The sequence below is a fragment of the Oryctolagus cuniculus genome, chromosome 16, assembly GCF_051225735.1.
Source record: "Oryctolagus cuniculus isolate XC-2025 breed Fujian yellow rabbit chromosome 16, ASM5122573v1, whole genome shotgun sequence".
In the NCBI taxonomy this organism is placed as follows: Eukaryota; Metazoa; Chordata; class Mammalia; order Lagomorpha; family Leporidae; genus Oryctolagus; species Oryctolagus cuniculus.
In genome coordinates, this window is record NC_142882.1 from 29,742,118 (window position 1) to 29,768,931 (window position 26,814).

A 26,814-nucleotide genomic window follows, 5' to 3' on the forward strand; every position below is an offset into this window, starting at 1 on the left:
TTTCTTTCTGTAAACATGACATTGGATACATTTGCCGAACAGGAAGACTGTTATTTTCTCCAAAACCACTTTCACGGTGATTTTTGTTTCAATTTCACCCGAAATCCACAACAATTTGTCCAGATACTCCTGGATGAAAGCAAAGCTATCTGGTGATTTGTAGCTTTCTCAATCCCAGATCTTGCTACAGCCTCTGTGTGTGTTTGTGTTTTCTTGATTTTCTCTATGGACTTTAAGGGTTTGAATGAATTTCAGGAGGACGCTTTTTCTTTTCTGCTGGCAAACGCTAATTGGTTCCACCTGGAGTCAAATACGCCACACATTCGAGTTTGCTAGGAAGAAAGCTTCAGAAACCTGAGAAAACATGATATTTCTTTCTGTAAACATGACATTGGATACATTTGCCGAACAGGAAGATTGTGCTTTTCTCCAAAACCACTTTCACGGTGATTTTTTGGTTAAATTTCACTTCAAAACTACAACAATTTGTCCAGATACTCCTGGATGAAAACAAAACTATCTGGTGATTTGTAGCTATCTCAATCCCAGATCTTGCTACAGCCTCTGTGTGTGTTTGTGTTTTCTGGATATTCTCTATGGACTTTAAGGTTTTGAATGCATTTTAGCAGGACCCTTTTTGTTTTCTGCTGGCAAATGCTAATTGGTTCCACCTGGAGTAACATGCTCCACACATTCGAGTTTTCTAGGAAGAAAGCTTCATAAACCTGAGAAAACATGAAAATTCATTCTGTAAACATGACATTGGATACATTTGCCGAACAGGAAGATTGTGCTTTTCTCCAAAACCACTTTCACGGTGATTTTTGGTTAAATTTCACCCAAAATCCACAACAATTTGTCCAGATACTCCTGGATGAAAACAAAACTGTCTGGTGATTTGTAGCTATCTCAATCCCAGATCTTGCTACAGACTCTGTGTGTGTTTGTGTTTTCTGGATATTCTCTATGGACTTTAAGGTTTTGAATGCATTTGAGCAGGACCCTTTTTGTTTTCTGCTGGCAAAGGCTAATTGGTTCCACCTGGAGTCAAACACTCCACACATTCGAGTTTGCTAGGAAGAAAGCTCCAGAAACCTGATAAAACATGATATTTCTTTCTGTAAACATGACATTGGATACATTTGCCGAACAGGAAGATTGTGCTTTTCTCCAAAACCACTTTCACGGTGATTTTTGGTTAAATTTCACCCAAAATCCACAACAATTTGTCCACATACTCCTGGATGAAAGCAAAACTATCTGGTGATTTGTAGCTTTCTCAATCCCAGATCTTGCTACAGCCTCTGTGTGTGTTTGTGTTTTCTGGATATTCTCTATGGACTTTAAGGTTTTGAATGCATTTCAGGAGGACCCTTTTTGTTTTCTGCTGGCAAACGCTAATTGGTTCCACCTGGAGTCAAACACTAAAAACATTCGAGTTTTCTAGAAAGAAAGCTTCAGAAACCTGAGAAAACATGATATTTCTTTCTGTAAACATGACATTGGATACATTGGCCGAACAGGAAGATTGTGCTTTTCTCCAAAACCACTTTCACGGTGATTTTTGCTTACATTTCACCCGAAATCCACAACAATTTGTCCAGATACTCCTCGAAGAAAACAAAACCATCTGGTGATTTGTAGCTATCTCAATTCCAGATCTTGCTACAGCCTCTGTGCGTGTTTGTGTTTTCTGGATATTCTCTATGGACTTTAAGGTTTTGAATGCATTTTAGCAGGACCCTCTTTGTTTTCTGCTGGCAAACGCTAATTGGTTCCACCTGGAGTCAAACACTCCACACATTCGAGTTTGCTAGGAAGAAAGCTTCAGAAACCTGAGAAAACATGATATTTCTTTCTGTAAACATGACATTGGATACATTTGCCGAACAGGAAGATTGTGCTTTTCTCCAAAACCACTTTCACGGTGATTTTTGGTTAAATTTCACTTCAAAACTACAACAATTTTTCCGGATACTCCTGGATGAAAACAAAACTATCTGGTGATTTGTAGCTATCTCATTCCCAGATCTTTCTACAGCCTCTGTGTGTGTTTGTGTTTTCTGGATATTCTCTATGGACTTTAAGGTTTTGAATGCATTTTAGCAGGACCCTCTTTGTTTTCTGCTGGCAAACGCTAATTGGTTCCACCTGGAGTCAAACACTCCACACATTCGAGTTTTCTAGGAAGAAAGCTTCAGAAACCTGAGAAAACATGATATTTCTTTCTGTAAACATGACATTGGATACATTTGCCGAACAGGAAGATTGTGCTTTTCTCCAAAACCACTTTCACGGTGATTTTTGGTTAAATTTCACCCAAAATCCACAACAATTTGTCCACATACTCCTGGATGAAAGCAAAACTATCTGGTGATTTGTAGCTTTCTCAATCCCAGATCTTCCTACAGCCTCTGTGTGTGTTTGTGTTTTCTGGTTATTCTCTATGGACTTCAAGGTTTTGAATGCATTTCAGGAGGACCCTTTTTGTTTTCTGCTGGCAAACGCTAATTGGTTCCACCTGGAGTCAAACACTCCACACATTCGAGTTTTCTAGGAAGAAAGCTTCAGAAACCTGAGAAAACATGATATTTCTTTCTGTAAACATGACATTGGATACATTTGCCGAACAGGAAGATTGTGCTTTTCTCCAAAACCACTTTCACGGTCATTTTTTTGTTAAATTTCACTTCAAAACTACAACAATTTGTCCAGATACTCCTGGATGAAAACAAAACTATCTGGTGATTTGTAGCTATCTCAATCCCAGATCTTGCTACAGCCTCTGTGTGTGTTTGTGTTTTCTGGATATTCTCTATGGACTTTAAGGTTTTGAATGCATTTTAGCAGGACCCTTTTAGTTTTCTGCTGGCAAACGCTAATTGGTTCCACCTGGAGTCAAATCCTCCACACATTCGAGGTTTCTAGGAAGAAAGCTTCATAAACCTGAGAAAACATGATATTTCTTTCTGTAAACATGACATTGGATACATTTGCCGAACAGGAAGATTGTGCTTTTCTCCAAAACCAGTTTCACGGTGATTTTTTGGTGAAATTTCACTTCAAAACTACAACAATTTGTCCAGATACTCCTGGATGAAAACAAAACTATCTGGTGATTTGTAGCTATCTCAATCCCAGATCTTGCTACAGCCTCTGTGTGTGTTTGTGTTTTCTGGATATTCTCTATGGACTTTAAGGTTTTGAATGCATTTTAGCAGGACCCTTTTAGTTTTCTGCTGGCAAACGCTAATTGGTTCCACCTGGAGTCAAATCCTCCACACATTCGAGGTTTCTAGGAAGAAAGCTTCAGAAACCTGAGAAAACATGATATTTCTTTCTGTAAACATGACATTGGATACATTTGCCGAACAGGAAGATTGTGCTTTTCTCCAAAACCAGTTTCACGGTGATTTTTTGGTGATATTTCACTTCAAAACTACAACAATTTGTCCAGATACTCCTGGATGAAAACAAAACTCTCTGGTGTGTTGTGGCTATCTCAATCCCAGATCTTGCTACAGCCTCTGTGTGTGTTTGTGTTTTCTGGATATTCTCTATGGACTTTAAGGTTTTGAATGCATTTTAGCAGGACCCTTTTTGTTTTCTGCTGGCAAACGCTAATTGGTTCCACCTGGAGTCAAATCCTCCACACATTCGAGGTTTCTAGGAAGAAAGCTTCAGAAACCTGAGAAAACATGATATTTCTTTCTGTAAACATGACATTGGATACATTTGCCGAACAGGAAGATTGTGCTTTTCTCCAAAACCACTTTCACGGTGATTTTTGTTTAAATTTCACCCGAAATCCACAACAATTTGTCCAGATACTCCTGGATGAAAGCAAAACTATCTGGTGATTTGTAGCTTTCTCAATCCCAGATCTTCCTACAGCCTCTGTGTGTGTTTGTGTTTTCTGGTTATTCTCTATGGACTTTAAGGTTTTGAATGCATTTCAGAAGGACCCTTTTTGTTTTCTACTGGCAAACGCTAATTGGTTCCACCTGGAGTCAAACACTCCAAACATTCGAGTTTGCTAGGAAGAAAGCTTCAGAAACCTGAGAAAACATGATAATTCTTTCTGTAAACATGACATTGGATACATTGGCCGAACAGGAAGATTGTGCTTTTCTCCAAAACCACTTTCACGGTGATTTTTTGGTGAAATTTCACTTCAAAACTACAACAATTTGTCCAGATACTCCTGGATGAAAACAAAACTATCTGGTGATTTGTAGCTATCTCAATCCCAGATCTTGCTACAGCCTCTGTGTGTGTTTGTGTTTTCTAGATATTCTCTATGGACTTTAAGGTTTTGAATGCATTTTAGCAGGACCCTTTTTGTTTTCTGCTGGCAAATGCTAATTGGTTCCACCTGGAGTAAAATGCTCCACACATTCGAGTTTTCTAGGAAGAAAGCTTCATAAACCTGAGAAAACATGAAAATTCATTCTGTAAACATGACACTGGATACATTTGCCGAACAGGAAGATTGTGCTTTAATCCAAAACCACTTTCACGGTGATTTTTGGTTAAATTTCACCCAAAATCCACAACAATTTGTCCACATACTCCTGGATGAAAACAAAACTCTCTGGTGATTTGTAGCTATCTCAATCCCAGATCTTGCTACAGCCTCTGTGTGTGTTTGTGTTTTCTGGATATTCTCTATGGACTTTAAGGTTTTGAATGCATTTGAGCAGGACCCTTTTTGTTTTCTGCTGGCAAAGGCTAATTGGTTCCACCTGGAGTCAAACACTCCACACATTCGAGTTTGCTAGGAAGAAAGCTCCAGAAACCTGAGAAAACATGATATTTCTTTCTGTAAACATGACATTGGATACATTTGCCGAACAGGAAGATTGTGCTTTTCTCCAAAACCACTTTCACGGTGATTTTTGGTTAAATTTCACCCGAAATCCACAGCAATTTGTCCACATACTCCTGGATGAAAGCAAAACTATCTGGTGATTTGTAGCTTTCTCAATCCCAGATCTTGCTACAGCCTCTGTGTGTGTTTGTGTTTTCTGGATATTCTCTATGGACTTTAAGGTTTTGAATGCATTTCAGGAGGACCCTTTTTGTTTTCTGCTGGCAAACGCTAATTGGTTCCACCTGGAGTCAAACACTCCACACATTCGAGTTTTCTAGGAAGAAAGCTTCAGAAACCTGAGAAAACATGATATTTCTTTCTGTAAACATGACATTGGATACATTGGCCGAACAGGAAGATTGTGCTTTTCTCCAATACCACTTTCACGGTGATTTTTGCTTACATTTCACCCGAAATCCACAACAATTTGTCCAGATACTCCTCGAAGAAAACAAAACCATCTGGTGATTTGTAGCTATCTCAATCCCAGATCTTGCTACAGCCTCTGTGCGTGTTTGTGTTTTCTGGATATTCTCTATGGACTTTAAGGTTTTGAATGCATTTTAGCAGGACCCTCTTTGTTTTCTGCTGGCAAAAGCTAATTGGTTCCACCTGGAGTCAAACACTCCACACATTCGAGTTTGCTAGGAAGAAAGCTTCAGAAACCTGAGAAAACATGATATTTCTTTCTGTAAACATGACATTGGATACATTTGCCAAACAGGAAGATTGTGCTTTTCTCCAAAACCACTTTCACGGTGATTTTTGGTTAAATTTCACTTCAAAACTACAACAATTTGTCCGGATACTCCTGGATAAAAACAAAACTATCTGGTGATTTGTAGCTATCTCATTCCCAGATCTTTCTACAGCCTCTGTGTGTGTTTGTGTTTTCTGGATATTCTCTATGGACTTTAAGGTTTTGAATGCATTTTAGCAGGACCCTCTTTGTTTTCTGCTGGCAAACGCTAATTGGTTCCACCTGGAGTCAAACACTCCACACATTCGAGTTTTCTAGGAAGAAAGCTTCAGAAACCTGAGAAAACATGATATTTCTTTCTGTAAACATGACATTGGATACATTTGCCGAACAGGAAGATTGTGCTTTTCTCCAAAACCACTTTCACGGTGATTTTTGGTTAAATTTCACCCGAAATCCACAACAATTTGTCCACATACTCCTGGATGAAAGCAAAACTATCTGGTGATTTGTAGCTTTCTCAATCCCAGATCTTCCTACAGCCTCTGTGTGTGTTTGTGTTTTCTGGTTATTCTCTATGGACTTTAAGGTTTTGAATGCATTTCAGGAGGACCCTTTTTGTTTTCTGCTGGCAAATGCTAATTGGTTCCACCTGGAGTCAAACACTCCACACATTCGAGTTTTCTAGGAAGAAAGCTTCAGAAACCTGAGAAAACATGATATTTCTTTCTGTAAACATGACATTGGATACATTGGCCGAACAGGAAGATTGTGCTTTTCTCCAAAACCACTTTCACGGTGATTTTTGGTTAAATTTCACCCGAAATACACAACAATTTGTCCAGATACTCCTGGATGAAAACAAAACTATCTGGTGATTTGTAGCTATCTCAATCCCAGATCTTCCTACAGCCTCTGTGTGTGTTTGTGTTTTCTGGTTATTCTCTATGGACTTTAAGGTTTTGAATGCATTTGAGCAGGACCCTTTTAGTTTTCTGCTGGCAAACGCTAATTGGTTCCACCTGGAGTCAAATACTCCACACATTCGAGGTTTCTAGGAAGAAAGCTTCAGAAACCTGAGAAAACATGATATTTCTTTCTGTAAACATGACATTGGATACATTTGCCGAACAGGAAGATTGTGCTTTTCTCCAAAACCAGTTTCACGGTGATTTTTTGGTGAAATTTCACTTCAAAACTACAACAATTTGTCCAGATACTCATGGATGAAAACAAAACTATCTGGTGATTTGTAGCTATCTCAATCCCAGATCTTGCTACAGCCTCTGTGTGTGTTTGTGTTTTCTGGATATTCTCTATGGACTTTAAGGTTTTGAATGCATTTTAGCAGGACCCTTTTTGTTTTCTGCTGGCAAACGCTAATTGGTTCCACCTGGCCTCAAATCCTCCACACATTCGAGTTTTCTAGGAAGAAAGCTTCAGAAACCTGAGAAAACATGATATTTCTTTCTGTAAACATGACATTGGATACATTTGCCGAACAGGAAGATTGTGCTTTTCTCCAAAACCACTTTCACGGTGATTTTTGTTTAAATTTCACCCGAAATCCACAACAATTTGTCCAGATACTCCTGGATGAAAGCAAAACTATCTGGTGATTTGTAGCTATCTCATTCCCAGATCTTTCTACAGCCTCTGTGTGTGTTTGTGTTTTCTGGATATTCTCTATGGACTTTAAGGTTTTGAATGCATTTTAGCAGGACCCTCTTTGTTTTCTGCTGGCAAACGCTAATTGGTTCCACCTGGAGTCAAACACTCCACACATTCGAGTTTTCTAGGAAGAAAGCTTCAGAAACCTGAGAAAACATGATATTTCTTTCTGTAAACATGACATTGGATACATTTGCCGAACAGGAAGATTGTGCTTTTCTCCAAAACCACTTTCACGGTGATTTTTGGTTAAATTTCACCCGAAATCCACAACAATTTGTCCACATACTCCTGGATGAAAGCAAAACTATCTGGTGATTTGTAGCTTTCTCAATCCCAGATCTTCCTACAGCCTCTGTGTGTGTTTGTGTTTTCTGGTTATTCTCTATGGACTTTAAGGTTTTGAATGCATTTCAGGAGGACCCTTTTTGTTTTCTGCTGGCAAATGCTAATTGGTTCCACCTGGAGTCAAACACTCCACACATTCGAGTTTTCTAGGAAGAAAGCTTCAGAAACCTGAGAAAACATGATATTTCTTTCTGTAAACATGACATTGGATACATTGGCCGAACAGGAAGATTGTGCTTTTCTCCAAAACCACTTTCACGGTGATTTTTGGTTAAATTTCACCCGAAATACACAACAATTTGTCCAGATACTCCTGGATGAAAACAAAACTATCTGGTGATTTGTAGCTATCTCAATCCCAGATCTTCCTACAGCCTCTGTGTGTGTTTGTGTTTTCTGGTTATTCTCTATGGACTTTAAGGTTTTGAATGCATTTTAGCAGGACCCTCTTTGTTTTCTGCTGGCAAACGCTAATTGGTTCCACCTGGAGTCAAATACTCCACACATTCGAGGTTTCTAGGAAGAAAGCTTCAGAAACCTGAGAAAACATGATATTTCTTTCTGTAAACATGACATTGGATACATTTGCCGAACAGGAAGATTGTGCTTTTCTCCAAAACCAGTTTCACGGTGATTTTTTGGTGAAATTTCACTTCAAAACTACAACAATTTGTCCAGATACTCATGGATGAAAACAAAACTATCTGGTGATTTGTAGCTATCTCAATCCCAGATCTTGCTACAGCCTCTGTGTGTGTTTGTGTTTTCTGGATATTCTCTATGGACTTTAAGGTTTTGAATGCATTTTAGCAGGACCCTTTTTGTTTTCTGCTGGCAAACGCTAATTGGTTCCACCTGGCCTCAAATCCTCCACACATTCGAGTTTTCTAGGAAGAAAGCTTCAGAAACCTGAGAAAACATGATATTTCTTTCTGTAAACATGACATTGGATACATTTGCCGAACAGGAAGATTGTGCTTTTCTCCAAAACCACTTTCACGGTGATTTTTGTTTAAATTTCACCCGAAATCCACAACAATTTGTCCAGATACTCCTGGATGAAAGCAAAACTATCTGGTGATTTGTAGCTTTCTCAATCCCAGATCTTCCTACAGCCTCTGTGTGTGTTTGTGTTTTCTGGTTATTCTCTATGGACTTTAAGGTTTTGAATGCATTTCAGAAGGACCCTTTTTGTTTTCTACTGGCAAACGCTAATTGGTTCCACCTGGAGTCAAATCCTCCACACATTCGAGTTTTCTAGGAAGAAAGCTTCAGAAACCTGAGAAAACATGATAATTCTTTCTGTAAACATGACATTGGATACATTTGCCGAACAGGAAGATTGTGCTTGTCTCCAAAACCACTTTCACGGTCATTTTTGGTTAAATTTCACTTCAAAACTACAACAATTTGTCCAGATACTCCTGGATGAAAACAAAACTATCTGGTGATTTGTAGCTATCTCAATCCCAGATCTTGCTACAGCCTCTGTGTGTGTTTGTGGTTTCTGGATATTCTCTATGGACTTTAAGGTTTTGAATGCATTTTAGCAGGACCCTTTTTGTTTTCTGCTGGCAAATGCTAATTGGTTCCACCTGGAGTAAAATGCTCCACACATTCGAGTTTTCTAGGAAGAAAGCTTCATAAACCTGAGAAAACATGAAAATTCATTCTGTAAACATGACATTGGATACATTTGCCGAACAGGAAGATTGTGCTTTTCTCCAAAACCACTTTCACGGTGATTTTTGGTTAAATTTCACCCAAAATCCACAACAATTTGTCCAGATACTCCTGGATGAAAACAAAACTGTCTGGTGATTTGTAGCTATCTCAATCCCAGATCTTGCTACAGCCTCTGTGTGTGTTTGTGTTTTCTGGATATTCTCTATGGACTTTAAGGTTTTGAATGCATTTGAGCAGGACCCTTTTTGTTTTCTGCTGGCAAAGGCTAATTGGTTCCACCTGGAGTCAAACACTCCACACATTCGAGTTTGCTAGGAAGAAAGCTCCAGAAACCTGAGAAAACATGATATTTCTTTCTGTAAACATGACATTGGATACATTTGCCGAACAGGAAGATTGTGCTTTTCTCCAAAACCACTTTCACGGTGATTTTTGGTTAAATTTCACCCGAAATCCACAACAATTTGTCCACATACTCCTGGATGAAAGCAAAACTATCTGGTGATTTGTAGCTTTCTCAATCCCAGATCTTGCTACAGCCTCTGTGTGTGTTTGTGTTTTCTGGATATTCTCTATGGACTTTAAGGTTTTGAATGCATTTCAGGAGGACCCTTTTTGTTTTCTGCTGGCAAACGCTAATTGGTTCCACCTGGAGTCAAACACTAAAAACATTCGAGTTTTCTAGGAAGAAAGCTTCAGAAACCTGAGAAAACATGATATTTCTTTCTGTAAACATGACATTGGATACATTGGCCGAACAGGAAGATTGTGCTTTTCTCCAAAACCACTTTCACGGTGATTTTTGGTTAAATTTCACCCGAAATCCACAACAATTTGTCCAGATACTCCTGGATGAAAGCAAAACTATCTGGTGATTTGTAGCTTTCTCAATCCCAGATCTTCCTACAGCCTCTGTGTGTGTTTGTGTTTTCTGGTTATTCTCTATGGACTTTAAGGTTTTGAATGCATTTCAGAAGGACCCTTTTTGTTTTCTACTGGCAAACGCTAATTGGTTCCACCTGGAGTCAAATCCTCCACACATTCGAGTTTTCTAGGAAGAAAGCTTCAGAAACCTGAGAAAACATGATAATTCTTTCTGTAAACATGACATTGGATACATATGCCGAACAGGAAGATTGTGCTTTTCTCCAAAACCACTTTCACGGTCATTTTTGGTTAAATTTCACTTCAAAACTACAACAATTTGTCCAGATACTCCTGGATGAAAACAAAACTATCTGGTGATTTGTAGCTATCTCAATCCCAGATCTTGCTACAGCCTCTGTGTGTGTTTGTGTTTTCTGGATATTCTCTATGGACTTTAAGGTTTTGAATGCATTTTAGCAGGACCCTTTTTGTTTTCTGCTGGCAAAGGCTAATTGGTTCCACCTGGAGTAAAATGCTCCACACATTCGAGTTTTCTAGGAAGAAAGCTTCATAAACCTGAGAAAACATGAAAATTCATTCTGTAAACATGACATTGGATACATTTGCCGAACAGGAAGATTGTGCTTTTCTCCAAAACCACTTTCACGGTGATTTTTGGTTAAATTTCACCCAAAATCCACAACAATTTGTCCAGATACTCCTGGATGAAAACAAAACTGTCTGGTGATTTGTAGCTATCTCAATCCCAGATCTTGCTACAGCCTCTGTGTGTGTTTGTGTTTTCTGGATATTCTCTATGGACTTTAAGGTTTTGAATGCATTTGAGCAGGACCCTTTTTGTTTTCTGCTGGCAAAGGCTAATTGGTTCCACCTGGAGTCAAACACTCCACACATTCGAGTTTGCTAGGAAGAAAGCTTCAGAAACCTGAGAAAACATGATATTTCTTTCTGTAAACATGACATTGGATACATTTGCCGAACAGGAAGATTGTGCTTTTCTCCAAAACCACTTTCACGGTGATTTTTGGTTAAATTTCACCCGAAATCCACAACAATTTGTCCACATACTCCTGGATGAAAGCAAAACTATCTGGTGATTTGTAGCTTTCTCAATCCCAGATCTTGCTACAGCCTCTGTGTGTGTTTGTGTTTTCTGGATATTCTCTATGGACTTTAAGGTTTTGAATGCATTTCAGGAGGACCCTTTTTGTTTTCTGCTGGCAAACGCTAATTGGTTCCACCTGGAGTCAAATCCTCCACACATTCGAGTTTTCTAGGAAGAAAGCTTCAGAAACCTGAGAAAACATGATAATTCTTTCTGTAAACATGACATTGGATACATTTGCCGAACAGGAAGATTGTGCTTTTCTCCAAAACCACTTTCACGGTCATTTTTGGTTAAATTTCACTTCAAAACTACAACAATTTGTCCAGATACTCCTGGATGAAAACAAAACTATCTGGTGATTTGTAGCTATCTCAATCCCAGATCTTGCTACAGCCTCTGTGTGTGTTTGTGGTTTCTGGATATTCTCTATGGACTTTAAGGTTTTGAATGCATTTTAGCAGGACCCTTTTTGTTTTCTGCTGGCAAATGCTAATTGGTTCCACCTGGAGTCAAATCCTCCACACATTCGAGGTTTCTAGGAAGAAAGCTTCATAAACCTGAGAAAACATGATATTTCTTTCTGTAAACATGACATTGGATACATTTGCCGAACAGGAAGATTGTGCTTTTCTCCAAAACCACTTTCACGGTGATTTTTGGTTAAATTTCACCCAAAATCCACAACAATTTGTCCAGATACTCCTGGATGAAAACAAAACTGTCTGGTGATTTGTAGCTATCTCAATCCCAGATCTTGCTACAGCCTCTGTGTGTGTTTGTGTTTTCTGGATATTCTCTATGGACTTTAAGGTTTTGAATGCATTTGAGCAGGACCCTTTTTGTTTTCTGCTGGCAAAGGCTAATTGGTTCCACCTGGAGTCAAACACTCCACACATTCGAGTTTGCTAGGAAGAAAGCTCCAGAAACCTGAGAAAACATGATATTTCTTTCTGTAAACATGACATTGGATACATTTGCCGAACAGGAAGATTGTGCTTTTCTCCAAAACCACTTTCACGGTGATTTTTGGTTAAATTTCACCCGAAATCCACAACAATTTGTCCACATACTCCTGGATGAAAGCAAAACTATCTGGTGATTTGTAGCTTTCTCAATCCCAGATCTTGCTACAGCCTCTGTGTGTGTTTGTGTTTTCTGGATATTCTCTATGGACTTTAAGGTTTTGAATGCATTTCAGGAGGACCCTTTTTGTTTTCTGCTGGCAAACGCTAATTGGTTCCACCTGGAGTCAAACACTAAAAACATTCGAGTTTTCTAGGAAGAAAGCTTCAGAAACCTGAGAAAACATGATATTTCTTTCTGTAAACATGACATTGGATACATTGGCCGAACAGGAAGATTGTGCTTTTCTCCAAAACCACTTTCACGGTGATTTTTGGTTAAATTTCACCTGAAATCCACAACAATTTGTCCAGATACTCCTGGATGAAAGCAAAACTATCTGGTGATTTGTAGCTTTCTCAATCCCAGATCTTCCTACAGCCTCTGTGTGTGTTTGTGTTTTCTGGTTATTCTCTATGGACTTTAAGGTTTTGAATGCATTTCAGAAGGACCCTTTTTGTTTTCTACTGGCAAACGCTAATTGGTTCCACCTGGAGTCAAATCCTCCACACATTCGAGTTTTCTAGGAAGAAAGCTTCAGAAACCTGAGAAAACATGATAATTCTTTCTGTAAACATGACATTGGATACATATGCCGAACAGGAAGATTGTGCTTTTCTCCAAAACCACTTTCACGGTCATTTTTGGTTAAATTTCACTTCAAAACTACAACAATTTGTCCAGATACTCCTGGATGAAAACAAAACTATCTGGTGATTTGTAGCTATCTCAATCCCAGATCTTGCTACAGCCTCTGTGTGTGTTTGTGTTTTCTGGATATTCTCTATGGACTTTAAGGTTTTGAATGCATTTTAGCAGGACCCTTTTTGTTTTCTGCTGGCAAATGCTAATTGGTTCCACCTGGAGTCAAACACTCCACACATTCGAGTTTTCTAGGAAGAAAGCTTCATAAACCTGAGAAAACATGAAAATTCATTCTGTAAACATGACATTGGATACATTTGCCGAACAGGAAGATTGTGCTTTTCTCCAAAACCACTTTCACGGTGATTTTTGGTTAAATTTCACCCAAAATCCACAACAATTTGTCCAGATACTCCTGGATGAAAACAAAACTATCCGGTGATTTGTAGCTATCTCAATCCCAGATCTTGCTACAGCCTCTGTGTGTGTTTGTGTTTTCTGGATATTCTCTATGGACTTTAAGGTTTTGAATGCATTTGAGCAGGACCCTTTTTGTTTTCTGCTGGCAAAGGCTAATTGGTTCCACCTGGAGTCAAACACTCCACACATTCGAGTTTGCTAGGAAGAAAGCTTCAGAAACCTGAGAAAACATGATATTTCTTTCTGTAAACATGACATTGGATACATTTGCCGAACAGGAAGATTGTGCTTTTCTCCAAAACCACTTTCACGGTGATTTTTGGTTAAATTTCACCCGAAATCCACAACAATTTGTCCACATACTCCTGGATGAAAGCAAAACTATCTGGTGATTTGTAGCTTTCTCAATCCCAGATCTTGCTACAGCCTCTGTGTGTGTTTGTGTTTTCTGGATATTCTCTATGGACTTTAAGGTTTTGAATGCATTTCAGGAGGACCCTTTTTGTTTTCTGCTGGCAAACGCTAATTGGTTCCACCTGGAGTGAAACACTAAAAACATTCGAGTTTTCTAGGAAGAAAGCTTCAGAAACCTGAGAAAACATGATATTTCTTTCTGTAAACATGACATTGGATACATTGGCCGAACAGGAAGATTGTGCTTTTCTCCAAAACCACTTTCACGGTGATTTTTGGTTACATTTCACCCGAAATCCACAACAATTTGTCCAGATACTCCTCGAAGAAAACAAAACCATCTGGTGATTTGTAGCTATCTCAATCCCAGATCTTGCTACAGCCTCTGTGCGTGTTTGTGTTTTCTGGATATTCTCTATGGACTTTAAGGTTTTGAATGCATTTTAGCAGGACCCTCTTTGTTTTCTGCTGGCAAACGCTAATTGGTTCCACCTGGAGTCAAACACTCCACACATTCGAGTTTGCTAGGAAGAAAGCTTCAGAAACCTGAGAAAACATGATATTTCTTTCTGTAAACATGACATTGGATACATTTGCCGAACAGGAAGATTGTGCTTTTCTCCAAAACCACTTTCACGGTGATTTTTGTTTAAATTTCACCTGAAATCCACAACAATTTGTCCAGATACTCCTGGATGAAAACAAAACTATCTGGTGATTTGTAGCTATCTCAATCCCAGATCTTTCTACAGCCTCTGTGTGTGTTTGTGTTTTCTGGATATTCTCTATGGACTTTAAGGTTTTGAATGCATTTTAGCAGGACCCTCTTTGTTTTCTGCTGGCAAACGCTAATTGGTTCCACCTGGAGTCAAACACTCCACACATTCGAGTTTTCTAGGAAGAAAGCTTCAGAAACCTGAGAAAACATGATATTTCTTTCTGTAAACATGACATTGGATACATTTGCCGAACAGGAAGATTGTGCTTTTCTCCAAAACCACTTTCACGGTGATTTTTGATTAAATTTCACTTCAAAACGACAACAATTTGTCCAGATACTCCTGGATGAAAGCAAAACTATCTGGTGATTTGTAGCTTTCTCAATCCCAGATCTTCCTACAGCCTCTGTGTGTGTTTGTGTTTTCTGGTTATTCTCTATGGACTTTAAGGTTTTGAATGCATTTCAGGAGGACCCTTTTTGTTTTCTGCTGGCAAACGCTAATTGGTTCCACCTGGAGTCAAACACTCCACACATTCGAGTTTTCTAGGAAGAAAGCTTCAGAAACCTGAGAAAACATGATATTTCTTTCTGTAAACATGACATTGGATGCATTTGCCAAACAGGAAGATTGTGCTTTTCTCCAAAACCACTTTCACGGTGATTTTAGGTTACATTTCACCCGAAATCCACAACAATTTGTCCAGATACTCCTAGATGAAAACAAAGCTTTCTGGTGATTTGTAGCTTTCTCAATCCCAGATCTTGCTACAGCCTCTGTGTGTGTTTGTGTTTTCTGGATATTCTCTATGGACTTTAAGGTTGTGAATGCATTTTAGCAGGACCCTTTTTGTTTTCTGCTGGCAAACGCTAATTGGTTCCACCTGGAGTCAAACACTCCACACATTCGAGTTTTCTAGGAAGAAAGCTTCAGAAACCTGAGAAAACATGATATTTCTTTCTGTAAACATGACATTGGATACATTTGCCGAACAGGAAGATTGTGCTTTTCTCCAAAACCACTTTCACGGTGATTTTTGGTTAAATTTCACCTGAAATCCACAACAATTTGTCCAGATACTCCTGGATGAAAACAAAACTATCCGGTGATTTGTAGCTATCTCAATCCCAGATCTTTATACAGCCTCTGTGTGTGTTTGTGTTTTCTGGATATTCTCTATGGACTTTAAGGTTTTGAATGCATTTCAGCAGGACCCTCTTTGTTTTCTGCTGGCAAACGCTAATTGGTTCCACCTGGAGTCAAACACTCCACACATTCGAGTTTTCTAGGAAGAAAGCTTCAGAAACCTGAGAAAACATGATATTTCTTTCTGTAAACATGACATTGGATACACTTGCCAAACAGGAAGATTGTGCTTTTCTAAAAAACCACTTTCACGGTGATTTTTTGGTTAAATTTCACTTCAAAACGACAACAATTTGTCCAGATACTCCTGGATGAAAACAAAACTATCTGGTGATTTGTAGCTATCTCAATCCCAGATCTTGCTACAGCCTCTGTGTGTGTTTGTGTTTTCTGGATATTCTCTATGGACTTTAAGGTTTTGAATGCATTTGAGCAGGACCCTTTTTGTTTTCTGCTGGCAAACGCTAATTGGGTCCACCTGGAGTCAAACACTCCACACATTCGAGTTTGCTAGGAAGAAAGCTTCAGAAACCTGAGAAAACATGATATTTCTTTCTGTAAGCATGACATTGGATACATTGGCCGAACAGGAAGACTTTTATTTTCTCCAAAACCACTTTCACGGTGATTTTTGTTTAAATTTCACCCGAAATCCACAACAATTTGTCCAGATACTCCTGGATGAAAGCAAAACTATCTGGTGTTTTGTAGCTATCTCAATCCCAGATCTTGCTACAGCCTCTGTGTGTGTTTGTGTTTTTTGGACATTCTCTATGGACTTTACGGTTTTGAATGCATTTTAGCATGGAAGTTTTTTGTTTTCTACTGGCAAACGCTAATTGGTTCCACCTGGAGTCAAATACTCCACACATTCGAGTTTTCTAGGAAGAAAGCTTCAGAAACCTGAGATAAAATGACATTTCTTTCTGTAAACATGACATTGGATACATTTGCCGAACAGGAAGATTGTGCTTTTCTCCAAAACCACTTTCACGGTGATTTTTGGTTAAATTTCACCCGAAATCCACAACAATTTGTCCAGATACTCCTGGATGAAAATAAAACTATCTGGTGATTTGTAGCTATCTCAATCCCAGATCTTGCTACAGCCTCTGTGTGTGTTTGTGTTTTCTGGATATTCTCTATGGACTTTAAGGTTTTGAATGCATTTTAGCAGGCCCCTTTTTGTTTTCTGCTGGCAAACGCTAATTGGTTCCACCTGGAGTCCAATACTGCACACATTCGAGTTTTCTAGGAAGAAAGCTCCAGAAACCTGAGAAAACATGATATTTCTTTCTGTAAACATGACATTGGATACATTTCCCGAAAAGGAAGATAGTGCTTTTCTCCAAAACCACTTTCACATTCATTTTTGGTTAAATTTCACTTCAAAAATACAACAATTTGTCCAGATACTCCTGGATGAAAACAAAACTATCTGGTGATTTGTAGCTATCTCAATCCCAGATCTTGCTACAGCCTCTGTGTGTGTTTGTGTTTTCTGGATATTCTCTATGGACTTTAAGGTTTTGAATGCATTTTAGCAGGACCCTTTATGTTTTCTGCTGGCAAACGCTAATTGGTTCCACCTGGAGTCAAACACTCCACACATTCGAGTTTGCTAGGAAGAAAGCTTCAGAAACCTGAGAAAACATGATATTTCTTTCTGTAAACATGACATTGGATACATTTGCCAAACAGGAAGATTGTGCTTTTCTCCAAAACCACTTTCACGGTCATTTTTTGGTTAAATTTCACTTCAAAAATACAACAATTTGTCCAGATACTCCTGGATGAAAACAAAACTATCCGGTGATTTGTAGCTATCTCAATCCCAGATCTTTATACAGCCTCTGTGTGTGTTTGTGTTTTCTGGATATTCTCTATGGACTTTAAGGTTTTGAATGCATTTGAGCAGGACCCTTTTTGTTTTCTGCTGGCAAACGCTAATTGGTTCCACCTGGCCTCAAATCCTCCACACATTCGAGTTTGCTAGGAAGAAAGCTTCAGAAACCTGAGAAAACATGATATTTCTTTCTGTAAACATGACATTGGATGCATTTGCCGAAAAGGAAGATTGTGCTTTTCTCCAAAACCACTTTCACGGTCATTTTTTGGTTAAATTTCAGTTCAAAAATACAACAATTTGTCCAGATACTCCTGGATGAAAACAAAACTGTCTGGTGATTTGTAGCTATCTCAATCCCAGATCTTGCTACAGCCTCTGTGTGTGTTTGTGTTTTCTGGATATTCTCTATGGACTTTAAGGTTTTGAATGCATTTGAGCAGGACCCTTTTTGTTTTCTGCTGGCAAACGCTAATTGGTTCCACCTGGAGTCAAATACTCCACACATTCGAGTTTTCTAGGAAGAAAGCTTCAGAAACCTGAGAAAACATGATATTTCTTTCTGTAAACATGACATTGGATACATTTGCCGAAAAGGAAGATTGTGCTTTTCTCCAAAACCACTTTCACGGTCATTTTTTGGTTAAATTTCACTTCAAAAATACAACAATTTGTGCAGATACTCCTGGATGAAAACAAAACGATCTGGTGATTTGTAGCTATCTCAATCCCAGATCTTGCTACAGCCTCTGTGTGTGTTTGTGTTTTCTGGATATTCTCTATGGACTTTAAGGTTTTGAATGCATTTGAGCAGGACCCTTTTTGTTTTCTGCTGGCAAACGCTAATTGGTTCCACCTGGAGTCAAATGCTCCACACATTCGAGTTTGCTAGGAAGAAAGCTTCAGAAACCTGAGAAAACATGATATTTCTTTCTGTAAACATGACATTGGATACATTTGCCGAACAGGAAGATTGTGCTTTTCTCCAAAACCACTTTCACGGTGATTTTTGGTTAAATCTCACCCGAAATAAACAACAATTTGTCCAGATACTCCTGGATGAAAACAAAACTATCTGGTGATTTGTAGCTATCTCAATCCCAGATCTTGCTACAGCCTCTGTGTGTGTTTGTGTTTTCTGGATATTCTCTATGGACTTTAAGGTTTTGAATGCATTTGAGCAGGACCCTTTTTGTTTTCGGCTGGCAAACCTTAATTGGTTCCACCTGGAGTCAAACACTCCACACATTCGAGTTTTCTAGGATGAAAGCTCCAGAAACCTGAGAAAACATGATATTTCTTTCTGTAAACATGACATTGGATACATTTGCCGAAAAGGAAGATTGTGCTTTTCTCGAAAACCACTTTCACGGTGATTTTTGGTTAAATTTCACCCGAAATCCACAACAATTTGTCCAGATACTCCTGGATGAAAACAAAACTATCTGGTGATTTGTAGCTATCTCAATCCCAGATCTTGCTACAGCCTCTGTGTGTGTTTGTGTTTTCTGGATATTCTCTATGGACTTTAAGGTTTTGAATGCATTTGAGCAGGACCCTTTTTGTTTTCTGCTGGCAAACGCTAATTGGTTCCAGCTGGAGTCAAATCCTCCACACATTCGAGTTTGCTAGGAAGAAAGCTTCAGAAACCTGAGAAAACATGATATTTCTTTCTCTAAACATGACATTGGATACATTTGCCAAACAGGAAGATTGTGCTTTTCTCCAAAACCACTTTCACGGTGATTTTTGGTTGAATTTCACCCGAAATCCACAACAATTTGTCCAGATACTCCTGGATGAAAACAAAACTATCTGGTGTTTTGTAGCTATCTCAATCCCAGATCTTGCTACAGCCTCTGTGTGTGTTTGTGTTTTCTGGATATTCTCTATGGACTTTAAGGTTTTGAATGCATTTTAGCAGGACCCTTTTTGTTTTCTGCTGGCAAACGCTAATTGGTTCCACCTGGAGACAAATCCTCCACACATTCGAGTTTTCTAGGAAGAAAGCTCCAGAAACCTGAGAAAACATGATATTTCTTTCTGTAAACATGACATTGGATACATTTGCCAAACAGGAAGATTGTGCTTTTCTTCAAAACCACTTTCACGGTGATTTTTGGTTAAATTTCACCCGAAATGCACAACAATTTGTCCAGATACTCCTGGATGAAAACAAAACTATCTGGTGATTTGTAGCTATCTCAATCCCAGATCTTGCTACAGCCTCTGTGTGTGTTTGTGTTTTCTGGATATTCTCTATGGACTTTAAGGTTTTGAATGCATTTAGCCGGACCCCTTTTGTTTTCTGCTGGCAAACGCTAATTGGTTCCACCTGGAGTCAAACACTCCACACATTCGAGTTTTCTAGGAAGAAAGCTTCAGAAACCTGAGAAAACATGATATTTCTTTCTGTAAACATGACATTGGATACATTTGCCGAACAGGAAGATTGTGCTTTAATCCAAAACCACTTTCACGGTCATTTTTTGGTTAAATTTCACTTCATAACTACAAGAATTTGTCCAGATACTCCTGGATGAAAACAAAACTATCAGGTGATTTGTAGCTATCTCAATCCCAGATCTTGCTACAGCCTCTGTGTGTGTTTGTGTTTTCTGGATATTCTCTATGGACTTTTAGGTTTTGAATGCATTTTAGCAGGACCCTTTTTGTTTTCTGCTGGCAAACGCTGATTGGTTCCACCTGGAGTCAAATACTCCACACATACGAGTTTGCTAGGAAGAAAACTTCAGAAACCTGAGAAAACATGATAATTCTTTCTGTAAACATGACATTGGATACATTTGCCGAATAGGAAGATTGTGCTTTTCTCCAAAACCACTTTCTCGGTGATTTTTGGTTAAATTTCACCCGAAATCCTCAAGAATTTGTCCAGATACTCCTGGATGAAAACAAAACTATCTGGTGATTTGTATCTATCTCAATCCCAGATCTTGCTACAGCCTCTGTGTGTGTTTGTGTTTTCTGGATATTCTCTATGGACTTTAAGGTTTTGAATGCATTTTAGCAGGACCCTTTTTGTTTTCTCCTGGCAAACGCTAATTGGTTCCACCTGGAGTCAAATACTCCTCACATTCGAGTTTTCTAGGAAGAAAGATTCAGAAACCTGAGAAAACATGATAATTCTTTCTGTAAACATGATATTGGATACATTTGCCGAACAGGAAGATTGTGCTTTTCTCCAAAACCACTTTCACGGTGATTTTTGGTTAAATTTCACCAGAAATCCACAACAATTTGTCCAGATACTCCTGGATGAAAACAAAACTGTCTGGTGATTTGTAGCTATCTCAATCCCAGATCTTGCTACAGCCTCTCTGTGTGTTTGTGTTTTCTGGATATTCTCTATGGACTTTAAGGTTTTGAATGCATTTGAGCAGGACCCTTTTTGTTTTCTGCTGGCAAACGCTAATTGGTTCCACCTGGAGTCAAATACTCCTCACATTCGAGCTTTCTAGGATGAAAGCTCCAGAAACCTGAGAAAACATGATATTTCTTTCTGTAAACATGACATTGGATACATTTGCCGAACAGGAAGATTGTGCTTTTCTCCAAAACCACTTTCACGGTGATTTTTTGGTTAAATTTCACTTCAAAACTACAACAATTTGTCCAGATACTCCTGGATGAAAACAAAACTATCTGGTGATTTGTAGCTATCTCAATCCCAGATCTTGCTACAGCCTCTGTGTGTGTTTGTGTTTTCTGGATATTCTCTATGGACTTTAAGGTTTTGAATGCATTTTAGCAGGACCCTTTTTGTTTTCTGCTGGCAAACGCTAATTGGTTCCACCTGGAGTCAAATGCTCCACACATTCGAGTTTTCTAGGAAGAAAGCTTCAGAAACCTGAGAAAACATGATATTTCTTTCTGTAAACAATACATTTGCCTAAAAGGAAGATTGTGCTTTTCTCCAAAACCACTTTCACGGTGATTTTTGGTTAAATTTCACCCGAAATCCACAACAATTTGTCCAGATACTCCTGGATGAAAACAAAACTATCTGGTGATTTGTAGCTATCTCAATCCCAGATCTTGCTACAGCCTCTGTGTGTGTTTGTGTTTTCTGGATATTCTCTATGGACTTTAAGGTTTTGAATGCATTTTACAGGACCCTTTTTGTTTTCTCCTGGCAAACTCTAATTGGTTCCACCTGGAGTCAAATACTCCACACATTCGAGTTTTCTAGGAAGAAAGTTCCAGAAACCTGAGAAAACATGATATTTCTTTCTGTAAACATGACATTGGATACATTTGCCGAAAAGGAAGATTGTGCTTTTCTCCAAAACCACTTTCACGGTCATTTTTTGGTTAAATTTCAGTTCAAAAATACAACAATTTGTCCAGATACTCCTGGATGAAAACAAAACTATCTGGTGATTTGTAGCTATCTCAATCCCAGATCTTGCTACACCCTCTGTGTGTGTTTGTGTTTTCTGGATATTCTCTATGGACTTTAAGGTTTTGAATGCATTTTAGCAGGACCCTTTTTGTTTTCTGCTGGCAAACGCTAATTGGTTCCACCTGGAGTCAAATACTCCACACATTCGAGTTTGCTAGGAAGAAAGCTTCAGAAACCTGAGAAAACATGATATTTCTTTCTGTAAACATGACATTGGATACATTTGCCGAACAGGAAGATTGTGCTTTAATCCAAAACCACTTTCACGATCATTTTTTGGTTAAATTTCACTTCATAACTACAAGAATTTGTCCAGATACTCCTGGATGAAAACAAAACTATCAGGTGATTTGTAGCTATCTCAATCCCAGATCTTGCTACAGCCTCTGTGTGTGTTTGTGTTTTCTGGATATTCTCTTTGGACTTTTAGGTTTTGAATGCATTTTAGCAGGACCCTTTTTGTTTTCTGCTGGCAAACGCTGATTGGTTCCACCTGGAGTCAAATACTCCACACATACGAGTTTGGTAGGAAGAAAATTTCAGAAACCTGAGAAAACATGATAATTCTTTCTGTAAACATGACATTGGATACATTTGCCGAATAGGAAGATTGTGCTTTTCTCCAAAACCACTTTCTCGGTGATTTTTGGTTAAATTTCACCCGAAATCCTCAAGAATTTGTCCAGATACTCCTGGATGAAAACAAAACTATCTGGTGATTTGTATCTATCTCAATCCCAGATCTTGCTACAGCCTCTGTGTGTGTTTGTGTTTTCTGGATATTCTCTATGGACTTTAAGGTTTTGAATGCATTTTAGCATGGAAGTTTTTTGTTTTCTACTGGCAAACGCTAATTGGTTCCACCTGGAGTCAAATACTCCTCACATTCGAGTTTTCTAGGAAGAAAGATTCAGAAACCTGAGAAAACATGATAATTCTTTCTGTAAACATGATATTGGATACATTTGCCGAACAGGAAGATTGTGCTTTTCTCCAAAACCACTTTCACGGTGATTTTTGGTTAAATTTCACCAGAAATCCACAACAATTTGTCCAGATACTCCTGGATGAAAACAAAACTGTCTGGTGATTTGTAGCTATCTCAATCCCAGATCTTGCTACAGCCTCTGTGTGTGTTTGTGTTTCCTGGATATTCTCTATGGACTTTAAGGTTTGGAATGCATTTGAGCAGGACCCTTTTTGTTTTCTGCTGGCAAACGCTAATTGGTTCCACCTGGAGTCAAATCCTCCACACATTCGAGTTTTCTAGGAAGAAAGCTCCAGAAACCTGAGAAAACATGATATTTCTTTCTGTAAACATGACATTGGATACCATTGCCGAACAGGAAGATTGTGCTTTTCCCAAAACCACTTTCACGGTGATTTTTTGGTTAAATTTCACTTCAAAACTACAACAATTTGTCCAGATACTCCTGGATGAAAACAAAACTATCTGGTGATTTGTAGCTATCTCAATCCCAGATCTTGCTACAGCCTCTGTGTGTGTTTGTGTTTTCTGGATATTCTCTATGGACTTTAAGGTTTTGAATGCATTTTAGCAGGACCCTTTTTGTTTTCTGCTGGCAAACGCTAATTGGTTCCACCTGGAGTCAAATCCTCCACACATTCGAGTTTTCTAGGAAGAAAGCTTCAGAAACCTGAGAAAACATGATATTTCTTTCTGTAAACATGACATTGGATACATTTGCCGAATAGGAAGATTGTGCTTTTCTCCAAAACCACTTTCACGGTGATATGTTGGTTAAATTTCACTTCAAAACTACAACAATTTGTCCAGATACTCCTGGATGACAACAAAACTATCTGGTGATTTGTAGCTATCTCAATCCCAGATTTTGCTACAGCCTCTGTGTGTGTTTGTGTTTTCTGGATATTCTCTATGTACTTTAAGGTTTTGAATGCATTTTAGCAGGACCCTTTTTGTTTTCTGCTGGCAAAAGCTAATTGGTTCCACCTGGAGTCAAATCCTCCACACATTCGAGTTTTCTAGTAAGAAAGCTCCAGAAACCTGAGAAAACATGATATTTCTTTCTGTAAACATGACATTGGATGCATTTGCCGAACAGGAAGATTGTGCTTTTCTCCAAAACCACTTTCACGGTGATTTTTGGTTAAATTTCACCCGAAATCCACAACAATTTGTCCAGATACTCCCGGATGAAAACAAAACTATCCGGTGATTTGTAGCTATCTCAATCCCAGATCTTGCTACAGCCTCTGTGTGTGTTTGTGTTTTCTGGATATTCTCTATGGACTTTAAGGTTTTGAATGCATTTGAGCAGGACCCTTTTTGTTTTCTGCTGGCAAACGCTAATTGGTTGCACCTGGAGTCAAATACTCCTCACATTCGAGTTTTCTAGGAAGAAAGCTCCAGAAACCTGAGAAAACATGATATTTCTTTCTGTAAACATGACATTGGATACATTTGCCGAACAGGAAGATTGTGCTTTTCTCCAAAACCACTTTCACGGTCATTTTTTGGTTAAATTTCACTTCAAAACTACAACAATTTGTCCAGATACTCCTGGATGAAAACAAAACTATCTGGTGATTTGTAGCTATCTCAATCCCAGATCTTGCTACAGCCTCTGTGTGTGTTTGTGTTTTCTGGATATTCTCTATGGACTTTAAGGTTTTGAATGCATTTTAGCAGGACCCTTTTTGTTTTCTGCTGGCAAACGCTAATTGGTTCCACCTGGAGTCAAATGCTCCACACATTCGAGTTTTCTAGGAAGAAAGCTTCAGAAACCTGAGAAAACATGATATTTCTTTCTGTAAACCATACATTTGCCTAACAGGAAGATTGTGCTTTTCTCCAAAACCACTTTCACGGTGATTTTTGGTTAAATTTCACCCGAAATCCACAACAATTTGTCCAGATACTCCTGGATGAAAACAAAACTATCTGGTGATTTGTAGCTATCTCAATCCCAGATCTTGCTACAGCCTCTGTGTGTGTTTGTGTTTTCTGGATATTCTCTATGGACTTTAAGGTTTTGAATGCATTTTACAGGACCCTTTTTGTTTTCTCCTGGCAAACTCTAATTGGTTCCACCTGGAGTCAAATACTCCACACATTCGAGTTTTCTAGGAAGAAAGTTCCAGAAACCTGAGAAAACATGATATTTCTTTCTGTAAACATGACATTGGATACATTTGCCGAAAAGGAAGATTGTGCTTTTCTCCAAAACCACTTTCACGGTCATTTTTTGGTTAAATTTCACTTCAAAACTACAACAATTTTTCCAGATACTCCTGGATGAAAACAAAACTATCTGGTGATTTGTATCTATCTCAATCCCAGATCTTGCTACACCCTCTGTGTGTGTTTGTGTTTTCTGGATATTCTCTATGGACTTTGAGGTTTTGAATGCATTTTAGCAGGACCCTTTTTGTTTTCTGCTGGCAAACGCTAATTGGTTCCACCTGGAGTCAAATGCTCCACACATTCGAGTTTTCTAGGAAGAAAGCTTCAGAAACCTGAGAAAACATGATATTTCTTTCTGTAAACAATACATTTGCCTAACAGGAAGATTGTGCTTTTCTCCAAAACCACTTTCACGGTGATTTTTGGTTAAATTTCACCCGAAATCCACAACAATTTGTCCAGATACTCCTGGATGAAAACAAAACTATCTGGTGATTTGTAGCTATCTCAATCCCAGATCTTGCTACAGCCTCTGTGTGTGTTTGTGTTTTCTGGATATTCTCTATGGACTTTAAGGTTTTGAATGCATTTTACAGGACCCTATTTGTTTTCTCCTGGCAAACTCTAATTGGTTCCACCTGGAGTCAAATACTCCACACATTCGAGTTTTCTAGGAAGAAAGTTCCAGAAACCTGAGAAAACATGATATTTCTTTCTGTAAACATGACATTGGATACATTTGCCGAAAAGGAAGATTGTGCTTTTCTCCAAAACCACTTTCACGGTCATTTTTTGGTTAAATTTCAGTTCAAAAATACAACAATTTGTCCAGATACTCCTGGATGAAAACAAAACTATCTGGTGATTTGTAGCTATCTCAATCCCAGATCTTGCTACACCCTCTGTGTGTGTTTGTGTTTTCTGGATATTCTCTATGGACTTTAATGTTTTGAATGCATTTTAGCAGGACCCTTTTTGTTTTCTGCTGGCAAACGCTAATTGGTTCCGCCTGGAGTCAAATACTCCACACATTCGAGTTTGCTAGGAAGAAAGCTTCAGAAACCTGAGAAAACATGATATTTCTTTCTGTAAACATGACATTGGATACATTTGCCGAACAGGAAGATTGTGCTTTAATCCAAAACCACTTTCACGATCATTTTTTGGTTAAATTTCACTTCATAACTACAAGAATTTGTCCAGATACTCCTGGATGAAAACAAAACTATCAGGTGATTTGTAGCTATCTCAATCCCAGATCTTGCTACAGCCTCTGTGTGTGTTTGTGTTTTCTGGATATTCTCTTTGGACTTTGAGGTTTTGAATGCATTTTAGCAGGACCCTTTTTGTTTTCTGCTGGCAAACGCTGATTGGTTCCACCTGGAGTCAAATACTCCACACATACGAGTTTGCTAGGAAGAAAACTTCAGAAACCTGAGAAAACATGATAATTCTTTCTGTAAACATGACATTGGATACATTTGCCGAATAGGAAGATTGTGCTTTTCTCCAAAACCACTTTCTCGGTGATTTTTGGTTAAATTTCACCCGAAATCCTCAAGAATTTGTCCAGATACTCCTGGATGAAAACAAAACTATCTGGTGATTTGTATCTATCTCAATCCCAGATCTT